This window comes from Capra hircus, chromosome 1, assembly GCF_001704415.2.
Source record: "Capra hircus breed San Clemente chromosome 1, ASM170441v1, whole genome shotgun sequence".
In the NCBI taxonomy this organism is placed as follows: Eukaryota; Metazoa; Chordata; class Mammalia; order Artiodactyla; family Bovidae; genus Capra; species Capra hircus.
Window position 1 is genome coordinate 133009654 of NC_030808.1, and position 22270 is coordinate 133031923.

The following is a 22270-nucleotide window of genomic DNA, read 5'->3' on the forward strand; positions in this document are numbered from 1 at the left end:
AGGCACTTGTACCTGTTACTGTTTAAGATAGTGCGTGTTGCCTATCTGTTAGAATTAGGAAGGCTGACAGAATCAGTAGCCAACAGAGGAGTTGGAGGTGTATATAAAAGAATTTAAATGGTGACCAATGGAAGCCATGGTGGGAGAGAAGTGAGTGAGGATACAGAGAGAAGAGGGCATTGGAAATATTTGATCCCTGTTATTTCAGGGAGATCTGGGTTATTAACACAGAGGTTAAAGGAGCAATAGGGTAAGTAGGTGGAGGGAAATCTACTGAGTAGGATGGAATGAACATTCTCCTTGGAGGAGTCAAGGTGAGGGACACTGTTAGATTTAAGGACAAGGGCAATGGGACTGCTCTGGATGTTCTGGAAGGCTCACCCTCCCAGCAGTCCATGTTGAGCAAATGGGAGGAAGGATGACTGAAAGAATGAATGAACACTGCCAGTATACTCCCTGAGCCTACGAAGACTTGTTGGGTGAGTCAGAGTTATTAATATAAATAGTTACGGTGGCAACAATATGTCCCAGTGACAGTCCTATTTTAAAAATTAACTTTAAAAGCTATTTTAAAATGTTGTTCTAAATCCTACGTGCATTCTTTTTTGCATTCTTTTGAGGACTCGAGTCTGTTATTTACAGTGTTTATTACTTTTAAGCATATGGGTGTACATATGAAGTCTGTCCTTTTTTTTCCGGAACTAGTAAACAGACTGAGAACAGGACCAACATAATCATATTCATTCTGCCATTGACCTTGTGCAGGCTCTCCAAGGTCAGCAATGGTGGTTGGATTTTTGTCAGAATTGACTTGTTTTCAGCAGGAGCTGGATCTCCCGCCTACTAACATTTGTAATCTTTCCTTACTATCTAGCCTGCTGTAAAATTACTAGTACAGTTTCCCCAGGCAATGACTTTGTGGTTTTCTACTCTTTTATTGATCAATAAACAGTTTTAAACCAAAAACCCCACAGTGAGAATAGAAACTTATTTGGTACTTGTAACTACCTGCCTTGGAGAAGAAAGAGGGATTGGAAAGATAAGAGCCTTAGGCTCCTGCGGTCTTCTTGATGCCAACACCAATAGATAAAACTAGAGAAATGCAGCCATGGGTTAACAAAACAACAATTGACTACACTATGCTAAATAACCTATTGTTTTGCATGGAATTAACCCATTGTTTCCTTGTCCCATGCTTATATGTATCATTTTCTGTAAACTTCAAGGATGCAGGCTTTGGCTTTTTAACTTGTGCCCAAAACAGTGTCTAACTCAGAGTTCATATTAAGGAAAATATAATGGAGCTATTGGAATTGAGAATAAGAGGGTGGATTTATAGCTCTGTTATACTGAGATTGGTTTCCAGTAATTTCCTTGCATAAATTTGATCTCTCCAGCTAGATTTAAGGAGAGACCCCAGGCCCTGTCTGTTTTTCGCTTCCTATGGCAGCCAATTTACTATGAGCATAGAAATACCTCTAGGTAGTAATGACTGTGTTTCCAACGGTTATGGCTTCCCATCGACCTACTTGTTTTCTTTTGGCTTTGTTTTTGGGTAAATAGAATTTTGAAAATAAGTATAGTAAATAAGGTATCATTTTTTAAAAAAAGTAAAACCAAATCAATAACCAGCTAAGGATAACAGAAAATTTGTGATTTGAATTGAAAACTTTTCACGTGGGTGCATTTTGAAGGATGACAGAGTTTTCTTCTCACATTTGTTGATGTTTGTTTTATCCAAGGAGAATTTGAAGATAGGATGAAGTGAAAGTGTGCTGCTTTCTGGAGCAATGTTGAGTCATTTGCTTTTCTGATAAGAAATGTTGAGAAACGGTTGACTTTTGGTTTTCTTGTTTTCCATGGGGACATCCCTGACAAATACCCATTGTCTGTGTAATGCTTAGAACTCAGAAATGGAAAATTCAGTGATGACACAGCAGGGTATCAAGAAAGAGGGAAGGATAAAAGAGCCTTTATAAATTCATCAAAGAGTAAGACTACTCTTTCCACAAATATTCCTTGAATAAAACACAGGTTTTAATTCACCCAACATGGAATCCAGATACTGGACCTGGAAGGGCCTTGTGTATGTCAGTTGCTCAGTCGTGTCTGACACTTTGCAACCCCATGGACTGTAGCCTGCAGGTTCCTCTGTCCATGAAATTCTCCAGGCAAGAATACTGAAGTGAGTTGCCATTTCCTTCTCCAGTGGATCTTCCTGACCTAGGGATTGAACATGGATCTCCCTCATTGAAGGCAGATGCTTTACTCTCTGAGCTACTAGGGAAGCCCTCTAGGGAAGCTACTAGGGAAGGGCCTTGGGAGCCTCTATTTCAGTCTGCTCATTTACATGAAAGGGAATAGATTCAGAGCAGCTCAGGGCTGTTTAAAGTCACATAGTGAGTCAGTGGCAGAGCCTCCCACTCTGGGGCTTCCCTGGTGGGTCAGTCAGTAAAGAATCTGCCTGCAATGTAGGAGACCCGGGTTCCATCTCTGGGTAGGGAAGATGCCCTGGAGAAGGGGATGGCTACCCGCTCCAGTGTTCTTGCCTGGAAAATTCTATGGACAGAGTAGCCTGGCAGGCTACAGTCCGTAGTGTCGCAAAAGAGTCGAACATGACTGAGCGACTAACACTTTTACTCTCTCTTTACTCCCACTCTGGCCCCCAGCCACGGGTTATGAAGAGTGATTGCCACCCTTGATCTTCCTCTACTGTGACACCCACAGAAACAAATCTGTGCTCCAGTTACAGATGGGAATTCAAGTGGCCTTTGCCTGTCTGTTTTCTCCAGGTTGCCTCCTCAGGTTGCTGGGTACCTTGGGGCCCAAGGATCCCTTTCTAGGGCATTGACAGGAATCCTGGGGATGGAACTGAAGTTCATTGTCTTGAGATCCTCAGCCCACTTCTCTGCACCCAGAAGTTGTCTCATGCCCACGGGCTCTGTGTGTCACAGCTGCAGCCTAGCAGACCCAGTAGCCTTGAGGCAGAAGGCCTTTCACTCAGCCAACTGATGAAAACTCTGTCCTTTTCAAAATGTCCCAGAAAGCCAAAATAACTCATATTTCCCACGCAACTTTAGAGCAGATTTATGCCCCTTTAAGAACACATGCGGTGTAAAAAGATGAAGGGAGAGAGGGCCTAAAGTTTTACATATGGCACCAAGGTAATCCTAGCCGAGTTGGCTCCTCTCCGGAGCCCGCCTGCAGGGTATAATTAGAATGGAGATAGCCATCCCAACAGATCTATACTTGAGCAAGTCGTGGCTGTGACAAAATTGGAACCAAGGCTAAATTTATCAATAACAGGGTTTAAAAAAAGGAAAAGAAGACAAATGAATTTGAAATTTCTCCTTGTTTATTTTAATGTGCAGAACACTTTCTAGCTGATTTATGCCACAGCTTCAGTGTATTTTTCATTTTTTATTTATTTTGCAGTTAATTGGATTTCCAGGCTTTGCAGCCAGTCACTGCAATTGATCCCTGAAAAGATGGATTTATTGCTTAGACAGGCAGAGTTCTGACAATCTTCAGAGGCTGGAAAATGAAAGAAAACAGCCCATATATAGAATATTGTGGGTCACCATTGGGTCAGATCAGGGAAATATGTTACAGCTGGCAGGTTTATGCCAGAACTTCAATTCAAGTAATCTTCTTGAATGGGCAGCTCCAGGATCCAGTGGAATATTTTGTAGGATATTGTCAGTGATCCATGCTTAGGAGGAAATGTAGCTTAAGATGGAGACACCTAGGTAGATGTCAGATCCTGGATAGGTTGGATCTATGGTTGCAGAATTTTTGATAACTAAACTGGACACAGCTCACACGTTTGATGGCTCCATAAGGAAGAGGACCTTATTTTTCCTGTTGGATGACTTTGTTGAAATGACATAATGGCTCAAGAGGCAGAACCAATATGGAACTCACGCCTTTAGCTACCCTTCCAGAAGTTTCTGGAAATTTGTCAGCTGATAAGCAACAGAATATTGCCCTTCATTCTGCAAAAGTCTGACATCCATTTAACCATTCCTCTACCTATGCATCCATTTATCCATATAATAATATTTTTTATTGAGCTTGTACTATATACTAAATCCTTTGCTTGATGCTAAGCATAGAAAATGAATATTTAAAAAATATAGTCCCTACCCTCACAGAGATTGTAATCTATTGGGCAAGCACTAATTACAAATTTGCTGAGAATTAGGAAAGAGAAATTCAGGAAGCTGCATGTACATATTACAAGTGGACCTACCCTGATCTAGGGGTTGGGGAAGACTTTCACGAGGAAATGCTGTGAGCTGAGACCTGAAGGACTGAATAGACAATGGTCAGATCATATGTAAAATTGAACTCTCAGCCATAATCTGCAGCAATCGGCCCCCCAAACCAAATTATTATCTATAGTAACCAGCCTGGGCTGCCGGCCTGGCCTGTTGTCTATATGTCAGACGTGTAGGAAGTCAAAACAGTCTCTGTAGCAACCAGCCCAGGAGGCCAAACAATAACTCCTGTAACAATTGGTTCTAAACAGCCAGGACTTGATTAATAACTGACAGCTTCCCTAATTTTTATTCTTACTTCCAACTTAGTTCACCAGAGAAAGCCAGATCTGTACCCCTAACATCTCTACCGCTAATCACGTAGAATGCCCTGCTTCTAGTTTTCCTACCTACAGCTTTCCTCTGCCTACAATCCCCAGTCAGGGCACACATGAAACCTTCCCTTTCTCTGTTATTAAGCAGTCTTCCTCCTCTGCCTGTCTGTGAGGTTCTGTCCAAACTCTAGCAGGAGGGGCTGACTCTCTTGCTGTACCAAGTTCTGGATACATAGACTTTGCTTGTTCTTACTTGGCTGGGTTTTGTTTTTTCCACAGACCTGAAGAATGAGCATATGTGGGCCAGATAGTGGTGGGAAAAGAATGTTTCAGAAGATGGAACAGCACATGCAAAAACTTTAAGAAGGTAAGAAAGACTAAGGCACACCCTTCAAACTGGAGTCGAACATGACTGAAACATGGAGGGTGAGGGAAAGACTGAGAGATAAGGCAGGACGTAGGGTTTTGGGGAGAAGGGCTGGGGTCCTGCAGGGCTTTTTGAGCTGTGTTGACGGTTTTGGCCTTTATCCTAACCAGAGCTTCACTTATGGCCGATGGCTTGGCACTTTTCTCCTTAACTAGCGTTTCTGCTCTGACTGGTCTCCAGCTGCTGTCTGCTGCTCTTCGTGTGAGCCACTTACATCCTGTTGTTGTAGTGAGGGCCTTCTGTTGTTTTAGTGAGGCAGATGCAGAGGTGACTTGCTGTGTGAGTCCTGCTATATGCCAGGACCAGCTTCCCCATCCTTCTGGGCAATGATGAGGTGAGCTCTGACTTGCCCAAGCTCCTTTCTGAGCCCGACTCCAGCCGAGCCTAGGGGAAGAGGTTAGTGTAGCAGAGATTGGGACTTATTCCCATATCTGTTCTCACCTTCTACAGTGATAGAACATGCTGTCAACTAGATGAGAGATATTTCCCAGTCTCCTTTGCAGTTCAGTAATAGGCTTTCGTCCAAGATCTGGCCAATGGGATTTGAGGGGAAGTGATACACACAAACCCTCCCCTTCTTGCTGTCTGGAGTGTAGAGGTTGGTACTAAGGATGGCAGAATAGCCAGAAGGAGCATCATGACTGATGCGGACTGCTTACATTTGTAAAGTTAGGCGAGAGAGAAATGTATTTTTATCTCATTCAAGTCACTGTTATTTTAGTCTCTGCAACAACAGATGACTTATACTGCATTTTAATTTAGCAGTTTTCAAAGTGTGGTCCCTTAACCCCTGGAGTGGGGGACTGTGTCTCTGAGACTCTTTCATGAGGCTCACCACAGTACTGACACTTGATTCGCCTTTTTTATTCTCTTTTTCCCATGATTATATAGCTTAAGTTTCTAGAGGCTACATGATGAGTGACATCACAACAGATTGAATGCAGAAGCTGATACATGAATACAACTGTCTTCTATTAAGCTAGATATTAAAGAGCTTTGCAGAAGTGAAAAATGTCACTCTTCTCAGTAAAATTTTTCAGAAAATATAAAAATATTTGTTTACATCTTTATTTTTGCTGTTTTAAAACAAATGCATCAAGAAACATTAAATTTTCTTCCATTTTAATTTCTAATGGTAAATATGGACAGATGTAACCCTGTCCATATTTTATGGAACATACATAAGAGGACTTTGGAATAGTTGATAACAAAATCCAAATGTTTGAGAGCCACTCTCTTAACTAATCCAGGCAGCTAGACCTTCCCTGTTGATAAGCAGTTACCAGCTCCAGGTCCCACTGTTTTGGGGATCAGCTGGGGCAGCTGCTACTCCTTTCTGCACCCTGTTTTCTGATTTCTTCTCTCTTGGTGTCCTTTGATTCTCTAGGAATTGACTTCAGTTGGCAGAATCCACTGAATATTTCTCCCTCCTCCATCCCTCGTTGCTTCATCCATTCACTCAATAATGAAGCCTCCTAATATGGGCTAGAACTGTGCTTGGTGAAGGTTAAAGATGACCAAAACATGGTGGCAACTTTGGTTTGGCTCACAGTCAAGCTGTGGAGAGAGGCTGTGAATGAACTGTGGCAGCTCAGGCACTCAGCACGTTAGTGATTGTGGAGAGTGTGGAGGTGATGCAGAGAAGGAGAGCATCAGCTCTGCACTGGGGAAAGTGGGAGCAGTGGGTCAGGAAGGCTATAAGATAGAGGTGACTTTGTGGGGAACTGAAAAATAAATATAAATTAACGAACTTCTGTGCAAGGAGTGCCAGAAAGGGGAAGGGCACCCAGGCAAAGGACAATGCAGGGGGAGGGGCAGGGTGACTTCATAGGGCAGGGTGTTTTTGGAAAAGTCTAAGTGGTTCATTATGGGCTGAGGAGCTGGAAAGGAGCCAGGACCTATTAAGTAATGATAAACAATTTGACTTTTATTCTTAGGGTGTGTGTTAGTCACTCAGTTGTGTCTCTTTGTGACCCCATGCATTGTGTCCTACCAGGCTCCTCTGTCCATGGAGTTCTCCAGGCAAGAATACTGGAGTGGGCTGACATTCCCTTCTCCAGATTTTCCCTGCCCAGGGATGGAACCCAGGTCTTGTGCATTGCAGGCAGATTCGTCACTGTCTGGGCCACTAGGGAAGGCAGCTAAAAATCACAGAATAATTTTAAGCAGAGAGTTATGTGATCATATTTGATTCTAGAACTGAATTGGAGGTTTTCCTCACCCTGTTTAGGGACTGTGTTCTTCGGCTTCCAAAAGATATTGATATATTTCAGCATGACTGGTGGGTGGGGCCTCTCTGGAGAGAAACTTTCATTCAGCTCATAGCTGCTGATTACTGGCTCCTCCATTTTTGAGGGGAGGAGAAGGACAAGTGATTTTGAGTAAGGCTGGGAAAGTCTGTGTCCTTTTGATTCGTCTGTCTGCAGAGACCCCTAGGCACTGGTGTCTAGATTCTAGGGAGGGAGGGGCTATATAATAACTAGAAAGAACTATTTTGGTCTGTAATTAGGACTACTTAACAGTTATAACTAATTATGCCTTTATAAGCTTGTGACTAATTATAAACACTTTTGAGCACTTCAATGTGTGCTAGGCACCTTTTATGCTACATGTATTAGTGCATAGAATCCTCATAGCAACCCTTTCAAGTAGGTCCTATATTATCTCCCTTTTTATGAATAGGGAAACTGAAACATGGACAATTTATTGAATTAAACAAACATTGCAGCCTGAGGCTGCACTCTTTTTATAAAATTAAATTAAATTAATTTAGTAATTAGGGTGCACTGGGTCTTCGTTGCTTGTGCGGCTTGCTCTAGTTGCCGCTAGTGGGGGCTACTCTCTAGCTGTGGTGTGCGGGCTTCCCGTTGTGGTGGCTTCTGTTGTGGAGCATGGGCTTCAGTAGTTGTAGCACGTGGGCTCGGTAGCTGGGGTTCTCGGACTCTAGAGCGTGGGCTCAGTTGTTTGGCACCCAGGTTTAGTTGCCCCACAGAACCTGGAATCTTCCTGTACCAGAGATTGCACCTGTGGCGCCCCTGCATTGGCAGGTGGGTTTTTTAGCCACTGGACCAGGGAAGTCCTGAGACTTCTTTGACTGTACTCTTGACTTCCACCCTGCACTGCCTTCCAGAGCAGAGCAGGGGACTCCACACAGTGGGCTGGGCAATCTGCAGAGGATGGAGGTCCTGAGGGTAAGTTCATTACCATCATAATTTTTCTTTTTTCATCAAGGTCAGAGTGACTGGAGAACACATGGATAGAGGTCCAATGAGCAGCTTCAGCATTACCTGGGGATTTGTTTGGGAGGTAAATTCTGGGGCCCTGCCTCAGACCTCCTGAATTGTGGCCCAGGAAGCTGTTTTTCATAATCCTGCCTGGGTGATTCTGATGCACAATAAATAGTAAAGTTTAGAATTACTGAATTAGAGATGAATCCTGGTGTGTGTGTGTGTGTGTGTGTGTGTGTGTGTGTGTGTGTGTGTGAGTGTGTGTGTGTAGGGGTGGAGAGCAGATTGGAGGGAAAGATTGGAAGCCAACAGCCCACTTCTGAGGTTGTTGCCATTGTCAGAGTGAGAACTCAGAGACTGAAATGAGATTCTCCAACCTGAGCTGCTCTTTAGAATCATCAAGGGAGCGTTTGTAATATACCATTGCATCGGCTTCAGCCCAGACATATTAGATCCAAATATCTGGGGGATAGAACCCTGGCATCAGGTTTATGAATTTCCCTCAGTGATACTAATGTGCCTATAGGGTTAAAAATTAGTGGTTCTCAAACTTAAAGATGCATCTCAATCTCCTGGGGGGTTTGTTAAACAGAGGTCTGGGCTGGAGCCTGAAAATCTGTATCTCTAAGTTCCCAGATGATGCTAGTCCAGAGATCACACTTAGGAAATCACTGCCTTGCATGTTCACCCCATTAGTTCTGGCAGGTTAAGCAGAGTGGAGGCTGTGAAACCAAACCTGGAGGGCCCCTCCCTCTGCACTTAACTGGGTTGAGCTGATGTATTAATGTGCCTATGACATGATTTATCTTGTTGAAGATGTGAAAAATTCTAGTTAGCTATCTAGATATTTTTACCTTCCAGATATGTTTATTAGTTAAATTCTTAGACCTAAAGTTTGCCTTTCCTCAGGATAGTGGCTGCTTGAGATTTGATAAAGAAAGTCTAATTTTCAGTTTTTCTTGGTTTCCCCCCTTAGAGGATTTCTCCTACCTGTGAACTTGTAGAATGCAAGTACTCTGAGGGAAATGCTAAGATTTGAGTTATGATTTCAGATCTATCGTCAGAAATCAGGCTTTTAAAACAATCACAGTTATGGGGCATTCGATATAATACTCATTGCTCAAACAACTCCTGAAAATAGTCCAAGGCAATTTAACTTTTATTTCCTCTATAGAGCTTGTCACCATTTATTAATCTTAATTTCCCTCAACATCACATATCAGATAAGAGACCAATTTTTCTCCTCTGTTTCCATAACATTAATATTTAAATGGCAAAGTATGGCACTCACAAACAGCTCAGGAGGAGAGGAATATTTCTAGGAAGAAAAACCTGGATCAAATGCCACCTCAAGGCAATTTCTTTAAAAACCGCCCCAAATGAAGCCAAGTAAACATGCCCAGTATACCTTGCAGTACAGAATAGAAGGATGAAGAGGCATTGCCTGTGAAAGAGCAACATTAAGTAAAATGAATAACATTGTTTCAGAGACTTCCCTTATAAGACTGAAGAAACATTTGGGGAGGTGGAGGTGGAAGGCGGTGCAGGTGGAGATGCTGGCAGAAGTCCTCCTCTGAATGCTAACACAGCTCACTGAAGAATCCAAAGCACATTTGCTGGTTGCTTTGTGGCTCCAGGAGGGAATTCAGTTTTATTACTTTAGATATCCATTTGGCATCACTCATGTGTCAGGCTCTGGATTACAGGTGGCATGGATACCAAGACAGTTGAGGCACAGCAGCGGTCTTCAAATAGCTGATTGAGAGGATTAGACAAAAGCCCAAGTTGGGTGGGACATGCGCCAAGGAAAGATGTAAATATAATGGTGGGTGTGGAGAAAAGGGCACTTGCCAGGGAGCCAGCGTGAGAAACTCCACCCATGGCAAAGGTCATAAGGAAGGAGGTTTTGGCATACGCAAAGGGGGGGGGTCGAGCCTCAGGAAACCCCCTGTTCCCGAACATCTACCTCCAAAACCAGCGTCTGTTTTATGCTCTCACCTACACCTCTGACTTTACGGGGGGCTCTCCCCCATCACCATTTCTCTCGGAGGAGGAGTTAACTTGTAGCTCCAGTTAATAAAAATTCCTGGGCGTGACAAGAGTGTTTCAACTTACAAACTCCTCTGAAGGTTCTCTAGCCTGTCTGAGCTGGTTCGTCCGACCACATGTGATTGTTTATAGCCTTCCAACTGTGAGAGGCACGAGATGCTTTCAAACTTTCTAAATACAGACTCTTTTGAGAAGTTAGAAAATTATTAGTATAGTATAGTGGGTTGATTAGAAATTATATTGGTGAAGGGTTTTTCATTTGTTGAGCCAATATTTGCTGCTAAGTCTCCATATCCCCTGCCCTTATAATGAATATAACTAGCATATAGGAGGAATAAGTATTAACCTTTAAGATTAATCATGTTAAACCTTAGGGTAAGTAAATTCCTTTCTTGATTGTAACCCAATACACCCTCACCCTATAGGAATACAACTTTATTTGGAGGGTGGTGCTTGGTTTTAGAAAAAATCACCCCTGGAAAAAATAAGTTTCCTGGTTGACTGACAGTCATCAGAAAGGGCCATAAAATGTCAGCAGGCCTCATGGCCAGAAGATGATGTAAAACCCCTAAAACCTTTGTATACTTTTATATGAAGCACCTGATTTTGACAAGGGTCAGGTCTGCTGACCCCCATGTGACTCTGTATTCATCCCTATGTATAACAAAAAGTATATAAGCAAACCTGAAAAATAAAGAAATCAGATCAGTTTCTGGAAAGACTGATTCCCAGGTGTCGTTCTTTCTTTCCCCTTCTGGCTGAATTCCCATCTGGAGCGTGGGTACTCACCACGTCTACTTACTTGCCCTGGCTTCCAAGATCCATGAGAGAGGGAGCCCAAGGCGGGGCACCCTCCGATATTCAAACGGGTGCTGGTGGCCCAACGTAGATAGTGCAAATTCCTTGTCTTGGAGTTTTATTGGTATCCCACGTAAACTAAGTTATTCAGCATTTTTTTCTCCACTAATATTTCCTACTACACTGTTTCTTTCTAATCTCCCTCTATATCTTTAATTAAGCAATTAATTCCTAGGATGCTGACTCTGTCCCCGCTTCAAATTACTCTGGATCCACCGGGGCTGGAACCTGGCAGGCAGTCTCCTTTATTCTTGCCATGCCATGCCATGCTTGTGCGCAACTGTGTCTGACTTCTTGGGACCACACAGACTGTACTGTAGCCCACCAGGCTCCTCTGTCCATGGAATTTTCCAGGTGAGAATACTGGAGAGGGTTGCCATTTCCTCCTCCAGAGGCTCTTCCTGACCCAGGGATTGAACCCGCAACTCCCGTGTCTCCTGCATTGCAGGCAAATTCATTACTGCAGAGTCAAAGGGAAGCCCTTACAGTCTTAGTGGGAATGTAAATTGGTGCTGCCACTATGAAGAACTCTATGAAGGTTCCTTAAAAAACTAAGAATAGAGCTACCATATGATCCAGCAATCCTATTCCTGGGCTTATATCTAGAGAAAACCACAAATGGAAAAAATACTTGTACCCTAATTTTCATAGCAGCATTATTCACAACAGCCAGCATATGGAAGCAACCTAAATGCCTATCAACAGAAAATGGATAAAGGAGATGTGGTATAAATATACAATAGAATTACTCAGACATAAAAAAATGAAATAATGCTATTTTCAGCAATAGCAGTGGACCTAGAGACTGTCATACTGAGTGAAGTAAGTCAGGAAGAGAAAGACAAATAGCAAGTGATATTGCTCATAGTGGAATCTAGAAAAAGGGTACAAATGAAATTATCTACAAAACACAAATAGAGTTACGGATGTAGAGAACAAACTTAAGGTTACCCCAGAGGTTAGAGGAGGAAAGGGATAAATTTGGAGATGGAAATTGACACATGCACACTACTATACATAAAATAGATAACTTATAAGAACCTACTGTGTAGCACAGGGAACTCTACTCAATACGCTGTAATTACCTATATTGAAAAGAATCTAAAAAAGAGTGGATATATGTATAACTAATTCACTTTGCTGTACACCTGAAATTAATACAACATTGTAAACCAACTATACTCCAACAAAAATTAAAAAAAAACAAGGATATCATATCTTTTCAATATTTTGAGTATATTTAATAAAGTTTTTTAAGTGCTTTGCTAAAAATGAAACCAAAACAATGACAAAGTGGTGGGCATGTTATGGGGATGGTGGGTGGGTGGGGGGAGATTGCAAAGGCATTGGAAAGAGTTTTGGAAAAGAGGATTCTTGCAAATAAGAGATCAGAAATTTGGGTAAAGGGAGCGGAACTGATTCACTACATGTTTCCAAAGCATTCATTGGGCCCTTACCTTATGTAAGGCACTACATTGGATTCTGGTGATGTGAATGTAAATAAGACTCTTTCCTGCTCTCAAGGAGTGGGAAAACAGGCAAGGTCAATTACAGTGTAGCAAAGGTTTCTCGGAAGAAGTCTTAAGCTGATTCCTAAAAGTGAATGAGGCTTATTCAGAAGAAGATGGAAAGAAGTGAGGAAAGGAAAGTATACTATTGAGAGAGGAGGTGAGAGAACCAGGTGATTGTGGAACTGCAAGGGCCCATGATGGCTGGAGGATGGAGTGTTAGGACAGGCAAAACAGGAAGTGATGAGGAGATGTCATGGTGCCCAGGTCAAAAAGGGCCTATCTTTTAGACATCTGTCCACGAAGAGGGTTTAGACGTTTTCTACAAATTCTAGGGAACCACTAAGGGATTTTAACATGGGTACTCTGTGAGAATATTTAATATTTAGACAGACTCTTCTGGTTACTGCCTGAAAGAGGGTTTGGTAGATGGCAAGGTAGAATCAGTTGGTGGTTTAAGAACCTATGACAGTCAGAGAGGAGATACAAGATGGGAGCTGGTAAAGTGGATGGAAAGAAGGGTTGGATTAAAGTAATATCAATGAACTAGAATCAATAGGCTTGATCGGCTGAGAGGATGTGTGGTAGGAGAGGGGGAGTTAAAAATGACTCCACATTTTTTGGGTTGGGCCACATTGATGGTGGGACCATTTATAAAGTCAGAAAATAAAGTAGGAATGGGTGTAAGTTGAGGGAGGAGACTAGATGGTGTTGAGTTTCGGAACATTCAGATCGAGAGATTCAAAAACCACAGTTGGACACATGACTTAGGATAGAGATCTAGATGGTGACTGAAGCTTTGCAGCCACAAGAGATCACCCAGGGTGAGTGTAGGATGAGAAGAAATAAGAAAAGCATGCTTTCTATTACCACTTCTCTGTATAAAATTATGGTTCTAGGTGGTTCAATAAAGTAAGAAAAAGGTATTAGAAACATAGGGATTGGAAAAAAGGAAATAAACAGTCTTTATTTGCAGATTATATAATAATTTACATAGAAAACCCCAATTACTCTGAAGATAAATTTTTAGAAATAATAGGAGAGTTTAGTAAGGTATAAGATTAATATAAAAATCAGATGCATTTCTCTATACCAGTGAAACCTATAAGACACAATTAAAGATAAAACAACAACTACAAAATTATCATAGAATATGGAGAATGTAGGAATAATCTAATGTAATGATGTAAAAGACTTCTATTGGGAAAATTATTATATAAAATTTTCTTCGGCACTGTTAAAGAAGGCCTACAATAGAGGAAGATATTGTAAGGTGGCTAAGACAATGCCATAAAGATTTCAATTATTTTCTATAGATTCAGTGTATTTCTGATCAAAATCTCAGGCTTTTTTTCATGTATTTGACAAAATTATTTCAAAAGTCACAGGAAGGGGTAGAGGGCCAAGAGTAGTCAGGGTATTTCTGAAAAGAAAGAGCAGAGAGAAAGGACTGTGAACTGGCACAGGAATAGACAACAGAGCAGAGGATTAGATTAGAGAATCACAGATGAAACTATGGTTTCACATGACAGAAGTGACATATCAGATTAGTAAGAAAGAAAAAGTGACCAATCAATGGAGCTGGGAAGCATTAGTTATCCATTATCGATATGGAAAAAGATAAAATTGAATCCTTGTCTCACACTGTATCAACTCCAAATGGGTTAAACCAATACAATATTGTAATTAGCCTCCAATTAAATAAATTTAAATTAAAAAAGATTTAAAGATACTTTAAATAAACTGAAAGATGAGCTATAAAATTGGGTAAATATTCATAATAGACAGAATTGCAAAGGACTGGCATCAAAATATGTAAGTGAGTGGAAGTCTCTCAGTCGTGTCCAGCTCTTTGCAACCCCATAGTCTATACAGTCCATGGAATTCTCCAGGCCAGAATACTGGAGTGGGTAGCTTTTCCCTTCTCCAGGGGAGCTTCCCAACCCAGGGATTGAACCCAGGTCCCCCACATTGCAGGCAGATTCTTTACCAGCTGAGCCACAAGGGAAGCCCAAGAATACCAAAGTGGGTAGCCTGTCCCTTCTCCAGCGGATCTTCCAGATCCAAGAATCCAACAGGGGTCTCCTGCATTGTAGGCAGATTCTTTACCAACTGAGCTATCAGGGAAGCCTTCAAAAAATGTGTAAACAACTCCTACAAATTAATAAGAAAAGCACACAAACACATATCCTCCAATAGAAAAATGAGAAGAATACACAAACAGTAAAATTACTACGTGACCAACAAATTTGTGAAGATTAGTGACCAAGGAAATGCAAATCACAACTACTATGAGTTACCATTTTACATTTATTGAATTAGGTAAAAATGAAAATGTCTGATAATGCCTAGTAGGAGTACAATAACTTTGGAAAAGAGTTTGACGTTATTAAAGTGAAACATGTGATCAGTTTAGAAAACAGTATAGCATTGTCTTCTATATTTGAATGTTCACATATCCTGTAGCTCCAGCAATTCAACTCATAGGCATATAATCTAGGAAAACTCTTGTACATGTATAGCAGGATACACGTAGAAGAATGAGCATGGCCTCATTGTTCACAACAGAAAAAACCCAGAAACAATTTAAATGCCCAGTATTAGGAGAGGGGGAGAATAAATGGTAGTATATTCACACAGCAGATTATTATATGTCATTATCCAAAAAGAAACAAACAGTATCTTGCAACAATATGGATGAATCTAGATAAACACCGCATTAAAGAAAAAAAGTAATTCTCCAAAGGTTACTTACAGTATGATATCTCCTTAAAAAAGTAAAGTAAAAATACTGATACATATATACATCTATATATATAAAACGTATATATATATATATATGCACATGTGTATATGGCAAACGTTTTACATGTAATATACATTATATATGTACATATATAATGCATATAAAGGTAGTAAAACCATATACAAAGAAAGCAAAGGGAATGAACCTGGGATTTGAAAGGATGCTTATCTCAGGTGGGGAAAGGAAGGAGGAAGATGGAATGGGGGGGAAATCACATGGTTAGATGTAGATCCTTGTGGAGGTTCTAATGCTATTTGTGCATTTCTGAATGCTTAATACATTATTAAAAATAACCTAATAAAGATACCTGAGGCTTGGACCAATGATGAGAAGATTATCAATCAAGGATTATGATGAATCCAGTACTGTGCATCCAAGGTCCAATTAGAGAAAAATAATTTTCTTGAATGAATGAATGAATCAAAAATCATCAGTGACGGTGATCAGAGACAAACCTGATACAGGCAGACCTTTATCACACTACTGAATTGTATAATAGAATGTACTTGCTAGGGCATCTCTTTAGGGGATTATAAATAAACACAAGGAAATTTAGGAAGAAAAAGTTATTAGGGTAAGCCATGCTTTATCTAAAAGTGTCCCTGGGTCATTTCTAAAAATGATACCGCTTGCCATTCCTTTATAGCTTCAGTGATACTGTCCTTTCACCCTTCCTCTTGTGTGTTTTTCCTCTGCAACTAAAGTGAGCTGTGGGACATCCCTTGTGGTCCAGTGGTTAAGAATCCACCTGCCAGTGCAGAGGACGTGGGTTCAGTCTCTGGCTGGGGAACTAAGATCCCACATGCCTTGTGGATAACTGAGCCCTTGGCTGCAACTTTGGAGCCCCTGCACCACAACTAGACAGAAGTCCACGTGTCACAACTGCAAAAGCCCACGTGCTGCAACAGAGAGCTCGCCACAGCGTAAGATCCCAAATGCTGCAACTGAGACCCAACACAGCCAAGCAAATATATACATATTTTAAAAAGTGAGCTGCTATTGGATGACTTACAATTGAATTACATGATCTAAGTCATGTGGACCAAAGGAGACATATTTAAAGCACAGCCTTTCTATTTCAGATCGTTTTAAATAGTGACAGCATCCAGAGAATTAACAACTCCCAAATTTCTAATATGGTACTTTCAGAGTAAATATTTAAAATTTTATACAAATAATTTTCCTTCTCATCATAGTTAACAACTAAAATTTGAGCCAACTTAGATTCTACCCCCAGTGTTTTATTAGATTGTTTTTCTCTCTTCCTGAATCTTGTCATGTTGTAGTTGGGCTGCGTCATTTGAACGCCCCGCCCCCCGGCTCCCGCCGTGGCCTGCCCACTTCATGTGACTATCGCAGACCGTAGTAATGGGATTTTCTCAGCTCGTGGAAGTGGAGGCTACCTATGGTTGACTGTTGACCCAACTTTATGAGAACAATTCAGAAACAGTTTTCCTGTTATACAGCAACACCTGTACTTTACCTGCCTTAGTGAGTTGTTCCAAGAAATAAGGAACTAGAAAGGAAAACTCTTCAGAAAGAGTCTTAAACATCCATCAAGTCATTTGTCCCCACGGCTTCCTTTCAAGAAGGAACTTTTCTCCTTATGGCTACGATGAACTCTAATGGATTTATTCACATGTGTTTGCCTCCACTCTCCTATTTTGAGGCAGAAGTGTGCTGGGGAGTAGGGACGTGTGTGGTGGGAATCAGAACACCTTCCTGGCTGGGTTCAGGCTTTCTCATGGCAAAACACTCTTTGGTTCTGAACTTTTCTTTTCTTCCATTAAAAACAGCCAGCCAACCACCAACTGGTAGTTTCCATTTCTCCAAAATTGTGCCTGGACATTTTGGGTTTGAGGTAGAATTATGTCTCTTTTAGTTGCCTATTTAATCTCTTGCTTTTTTCTAGTTAGTAGAGTATCTGGGTATGTGTGTGTGCTCAGTCAGTTGCTGTCTAACTTTGCAACCCTGTGGACTGTAGCCCACCAGGCTTCTCTGTCCATGGAATTTTCCCAGCGAGAATACTGGAGTATGTTGCCATTTGCTCCTCCAGGGGATCTTCTCCACCCAGGGATCGAACCCATGTCTCCTGCATTGGCAGGTGAATTTTTTACTTGTCCTTGTAAAGGATCTGCTGCTGCTGCTGCTGCTAAGTTACTTCAGTCGTGTCCGACTCTGTGTGACCTCATAGATGGCAGCCCATCAGGCTCCACCATCCCTGGGATTCTCCAGGCAAGAACACTGGAGTGGGTTGCCATTTCCTTCTCCAATGCATGAAAGTGAAAAGTGAAACTGAAGTGGCTCAGTTGTGTCCGACTCTTCACGACCCCATGGACTGCAGCCCACTGAGGAAGCATCAAAAAATAAAAGAATGCTAACCATGTATGACATAGATGCCCAACTTCACTGTTGTAAATTCCTAAGTTTCTTCTGTGAAATCCCTTTCATTTATTTATTAAAGCTCTCTCTCTCTTTTTTAATGTGAGTCATTTTAAAAGTCTTTATTGGATTTGTTACAATATTGTTTCTGTTGTATGTTCTGGCCTTTTGGCCACAAGGCATATGGAATTTTGGCTCCTCCTTGACTAGGGATTGAACACATACCCTCTGCTTTTATGGCAAACTCTTAACCATGGACCACCAGGGAATTCCTTATGAAATCCCTTTTAGACCTTACTTAGATTTCATTTTAAATATCTCTTGAAAAGGATAAATGTTTGTTCAGATATTGACCATGGAAACGTCATTTCCAAGCAGATAAAATGTTCCACCAGATTGCAAGCCCTTGAAGGAGAGGGTTGTGCTTTATATGACTGTCTCCTTGGTGCCTAGCTCCAGGCATGATATCTAGTAAATTTTAGAGACTGGAGGAGAAATTGAGTAATATGGTGACCTCATAGCCTGGATATTTGAATCATACCCTGCCAATCTTCCCTATCTTCCAAAAGTCTTCTTGGGGATGTTAATTGAAAGTACTACTTGGGTAAGCAACTTAAGTCCCGGTTGATAAAACTGGGGAGTTTTATCATGATAAAACTGGGGAGGAGAAAGTGGGGCCTCTCACCTCTCCAATGCTCCCTACCCTAAATCTTGGGACTATAATGCTCAGGCATGCCTATGAAGAAATAGACAAAGAGCAGAGAGAAGTGGCTTATCTCAAGAGAGTCTCTGGAAACATTTTCCAGCCAGCCCTCAGAGTAGAAGAGGAAGAATAATAAGGCTGATTGACCCATGCAGACCTACTGGGGTCTGAGGCAGAAAGGTAAGCAATATACCTAGGTGCTGACTTTTACAGCAAAATAATCCTGCCTGTCAGAAAAAAAGTGGTCTCACCAGATGTTCCAATCAACCAAGATGAGCAATTCCTCCTCTTTAAGGGAAGAGCTAATAAGAGAAGCCGTCAAAAGGGAACAAAGGTGGTAGAGAGCCCTCTCCCAGGGTGAGCACTTAATACGTGTTTGTTAAAAGAATGAATGAAGTCAGTCAGTGTTGCTAAGGAGTTGTTACTATGAGAAATACCATTTGCATGCAAAATTTACATTATTAGCAATGAGGAGCCTCTAGCAAGTAGCCTGATGGAAGGGTCAATATGTTGCTTTTTTGAATAAGACATGGATGGAGAGGAATACTGCTGGTATTCTGAAGAGCCCGAAGAAGAAACTTGGCTGTAGTTATGTTACTTTAAGACTGTGAGGTCAAGTAGGTAAATTCTGGAGGCACTAAAGAAACAGGAATGGATTTCATGTGAAAGCTCAGAATATTGGATTTCCAATTCTCTTCTCCAATTCAGTCTCTTTTTCCCCACGCATGGAAAAAAGAATATTTAGGTCCCAGTTCCTATAAGATGTCAAATTGAGCCAAAGCTAGTTGTGATGCTAGGCTTATACATTTAAAAGCTAATGGAAACTGAAGACAAATAAGGAAAAAGTATGCAAATGATTAAAAAGTTTAGAAATACTTGGAGTGGAAGTTATGCTATACAAAGGAGATATATATTTATTTGGGAAATATATATTTGGGGAAGTGTTTATTTCAGCTAAAACACAGCCAAAGAAAGGTCTGACATTACATCAAGGTAAATTTAGGATTGGGAGAACTTTCTGATAAGGATTATAAAAAAATCAGAGGTGATAAAAAATTATTTTTTGAATAAATGATCAGGTCATGGAATCATTCTTTAAAACTTTTTACAGTACATATTTCTTTGCATTTTTGATGTATAGGAATCACAAAAATTGACCAGATGATTTCTCATCTCCCTTCCAGCTCTTTAATTCTACAAATGGCCCAGAGTGATTGATTATTATTATTTTTTTTTTCATGTGCAAAATGGATCATTTATTTAGCACTAAAATCAAACTTTAAAAACATCAGTTCCATCTTAAAAACAGGCATTTAAAAAACATTTCTGACATTCTAAGTTTGCATCTAGACATCTGCACAATCTGGAGACCCAAATTCCACTGGGATTTCCACTGACAAAGGTGATTTTCACCGGCTGTGGGAAGCTGGGAGGGGAGCCATGGCATGGAGAGAACTGTCCTTCAAAAGGTCCAGTGGGCCCCAGGGATGCTGTTTTCCTACTCTGCTGAGGTTTCCTCCTTGATCTCCAAGGAAAGAGTTTCGTGGTTGCTTACAGAGACTCTTGGTAACTGGTCAGGAATCCACATATAATCATATTGCAAAATTTCTTGAAGAGAAAAAAACCATGACCAAGGTCTCTTGCCCACTCACTTCTGCCATGCTAAGCTCCTCAAACAGAGCTCTTAATCAGCAACACTGAAGTCCTGATCTCAATGTAAGAAGGGCTGGTTAACACCCTTTAATAACTACTCTGCAATTCCAAAGGACTCTCTGACAGCTTTCCTAGGGAGGGCATGAAGTAACTGAGGATCTCAGAGGCAAAAACAAGCTCAGTTTAACCATTCCCCGTCTAGGCTGACTGTAGTTTTGTGAAGACCAGTGTATGAAGCCCTCATCACAGAACAGGAAAACAACGTCTTCTCTTTAGTAAAGGCCAGGCCACTCATCGGCATTTCCTCTTTTCCTTCCTTATTCTTGGCAATTGCTTTTGGAAACTGGGTAATTCCCCATAGGAAGGTGGCAGGTGATACTTACAAGGAGGGCCAGCATCTCCAGGGGTACTATCCTTTGTACAACCACAAGGAAGATGAGGCAGTTCAGCTCAGGAGGACATCTTATGAACAGGCAGGAAAGGTCCATTTGTACCCATCCTTTGGAGCTGGTGAAACTGGATATCGAAGGCTGTCCAAACTCCCAGGCACAAGGAATCCCGGTTCTAACTCTATTGCGATGTATGTGTTAATAATCCTTCTTTATGAGGGACCTCGGCTGTGGGTTCCCGGGCTAAGGAGGCCTAGGCTGTGGGTCAGCAGGTAGGACAGTCCTGGAAGACTCAGAGAGCCAGGGACAACGCCCAGCATATCACACCACTCCTGACACTGCTACAGGGAATAAGCCCCAAGATGGGACATGATTCTTGCCCTTTACAAGGTCAACGTAGCTCCTATCAGGGACGCATGCAGGGATAAGTCTACAGGGAGAAATTCTGTGTTCTTCTGGCCTTCAGTCTTCCATGTCAGTGAATTTTCTCTTTGCGTAGTTCTGAACCAGGTTGGAAGCTGTGAGCTGAGATGCCTGCCCCTTCTCCCAACACTGAAAATCATTCAGTCCTTTCTGCCCTGTTTGAAACAAGCCTCTCTCCATCTCGTCTAGCCGGGCCACGAGTGCCGACGTGTCTTCATTGTAAGCATTCTGGGAAGAATCCATGATGCGGCGGAAACGTCCAACAAATGTCTGCAGGAGAGAATGGGAGATGTCGGCATTCTCTGGACTGTCAAAATGCAGGAGCTGGGAGCCGAACCCATAGAAATGTGGTCCCATTTTGTGGAGGTCCACCACGTTGGCGTCTGCACTGAACACAGTCCTCCAACCCTCCTGGTAGATCTTGGGAAGTTCCACTGAAAGGATCCGCCGCTTGTTGTCAAAAAGTCCCTTTGTCAGCCACAAAGGGAGTTCAAGCTTTGTGCCCTCCGGGATCGCATTGTCAGTCTCGGCCCCTCCGCTCCGGTCGAGGAAGAAAGCGCCCAGGCGCGGCATGGGGATCTCCGTGCGCACCGAGAGCTTCTCGTGGGACATTAGAATGTCGTCCAAGGAAAGAAAATTCTCCTGAGGACCCAGCGCACCCGACTCCACCCGGAAATAAGCCTCGGACATGGCGGCGGCTTGAGTGTCTCCGTTTCCACTCTCGTGATTCGGGAGACCTCCTGGAGTCAGGGATGTAAAAAGAGGAGGCTGCTGAGGCTGGTCAGGATTGTGAAGGTTGAGGAGGTCGCCGCGGCAGTCAGACTGGATTCAAACTCTTTTCCCTCGCCCGCGGACGGCCAGAGTGATTGATTATTAATCCCATACTCTAAAGAGTACATAGAGGCCACAGGTAATCTCATCTTTGCAGCATGTATCCACACTCACTCCCTGGTTTTCCACCAGAAACATTTAGACTTTTTCTCCATTGGAAAATTGCTATCATTGTTTGCTCTCTATAGTGCTATTATTTATTCTAATCACTGAGGCTGTGTTTCGCAGGTCCCTCTGATACACATCAGTGCGAGTTATACATGTGCTGTAAGGAGGGGAAAATGAACCTCTAAGCTGTAGTCAAATTGGTTTCCTAAATGATGCCACACGTTTTAACTGGAATTTGTGTAGTATTCTAGTGGAAAAAAGAAGCTGGGGGTGTAGGGAAGGATTCTTTTGGTTTTCAGGCTGTTAACTGTA

The 22270-nt window shown here is 41.9% G+C and overlaps 1 long non-coding RNA gene and 1 pseudogene across 2 annotated transcripts; one reads left to right on the forward strand and one right to left on the reverse strand.

Moving 5' to 3' along the window:
* LOC102168581 lies at positions 354 to 10298 on the forward strand. Its single transcript, XR_309755.3, has 4 exons — positions 354 to 479; positions 4874 to 4961; positions 8253 to 8327; positions 9737 to 10298. It is a non-coding gene; the product is annotated as an uncharacterized LOC102168581 (long non-coding RNA).
* Positions 19782 to 21855, reverse strand: LOC102168773 (annotated as a pseudogene). The gene has a single exon (XR_001918340.1). The product of XR_001918340.1 is annotated as a DNA replication complex GINS protein PSF3 pseudogene (transcript).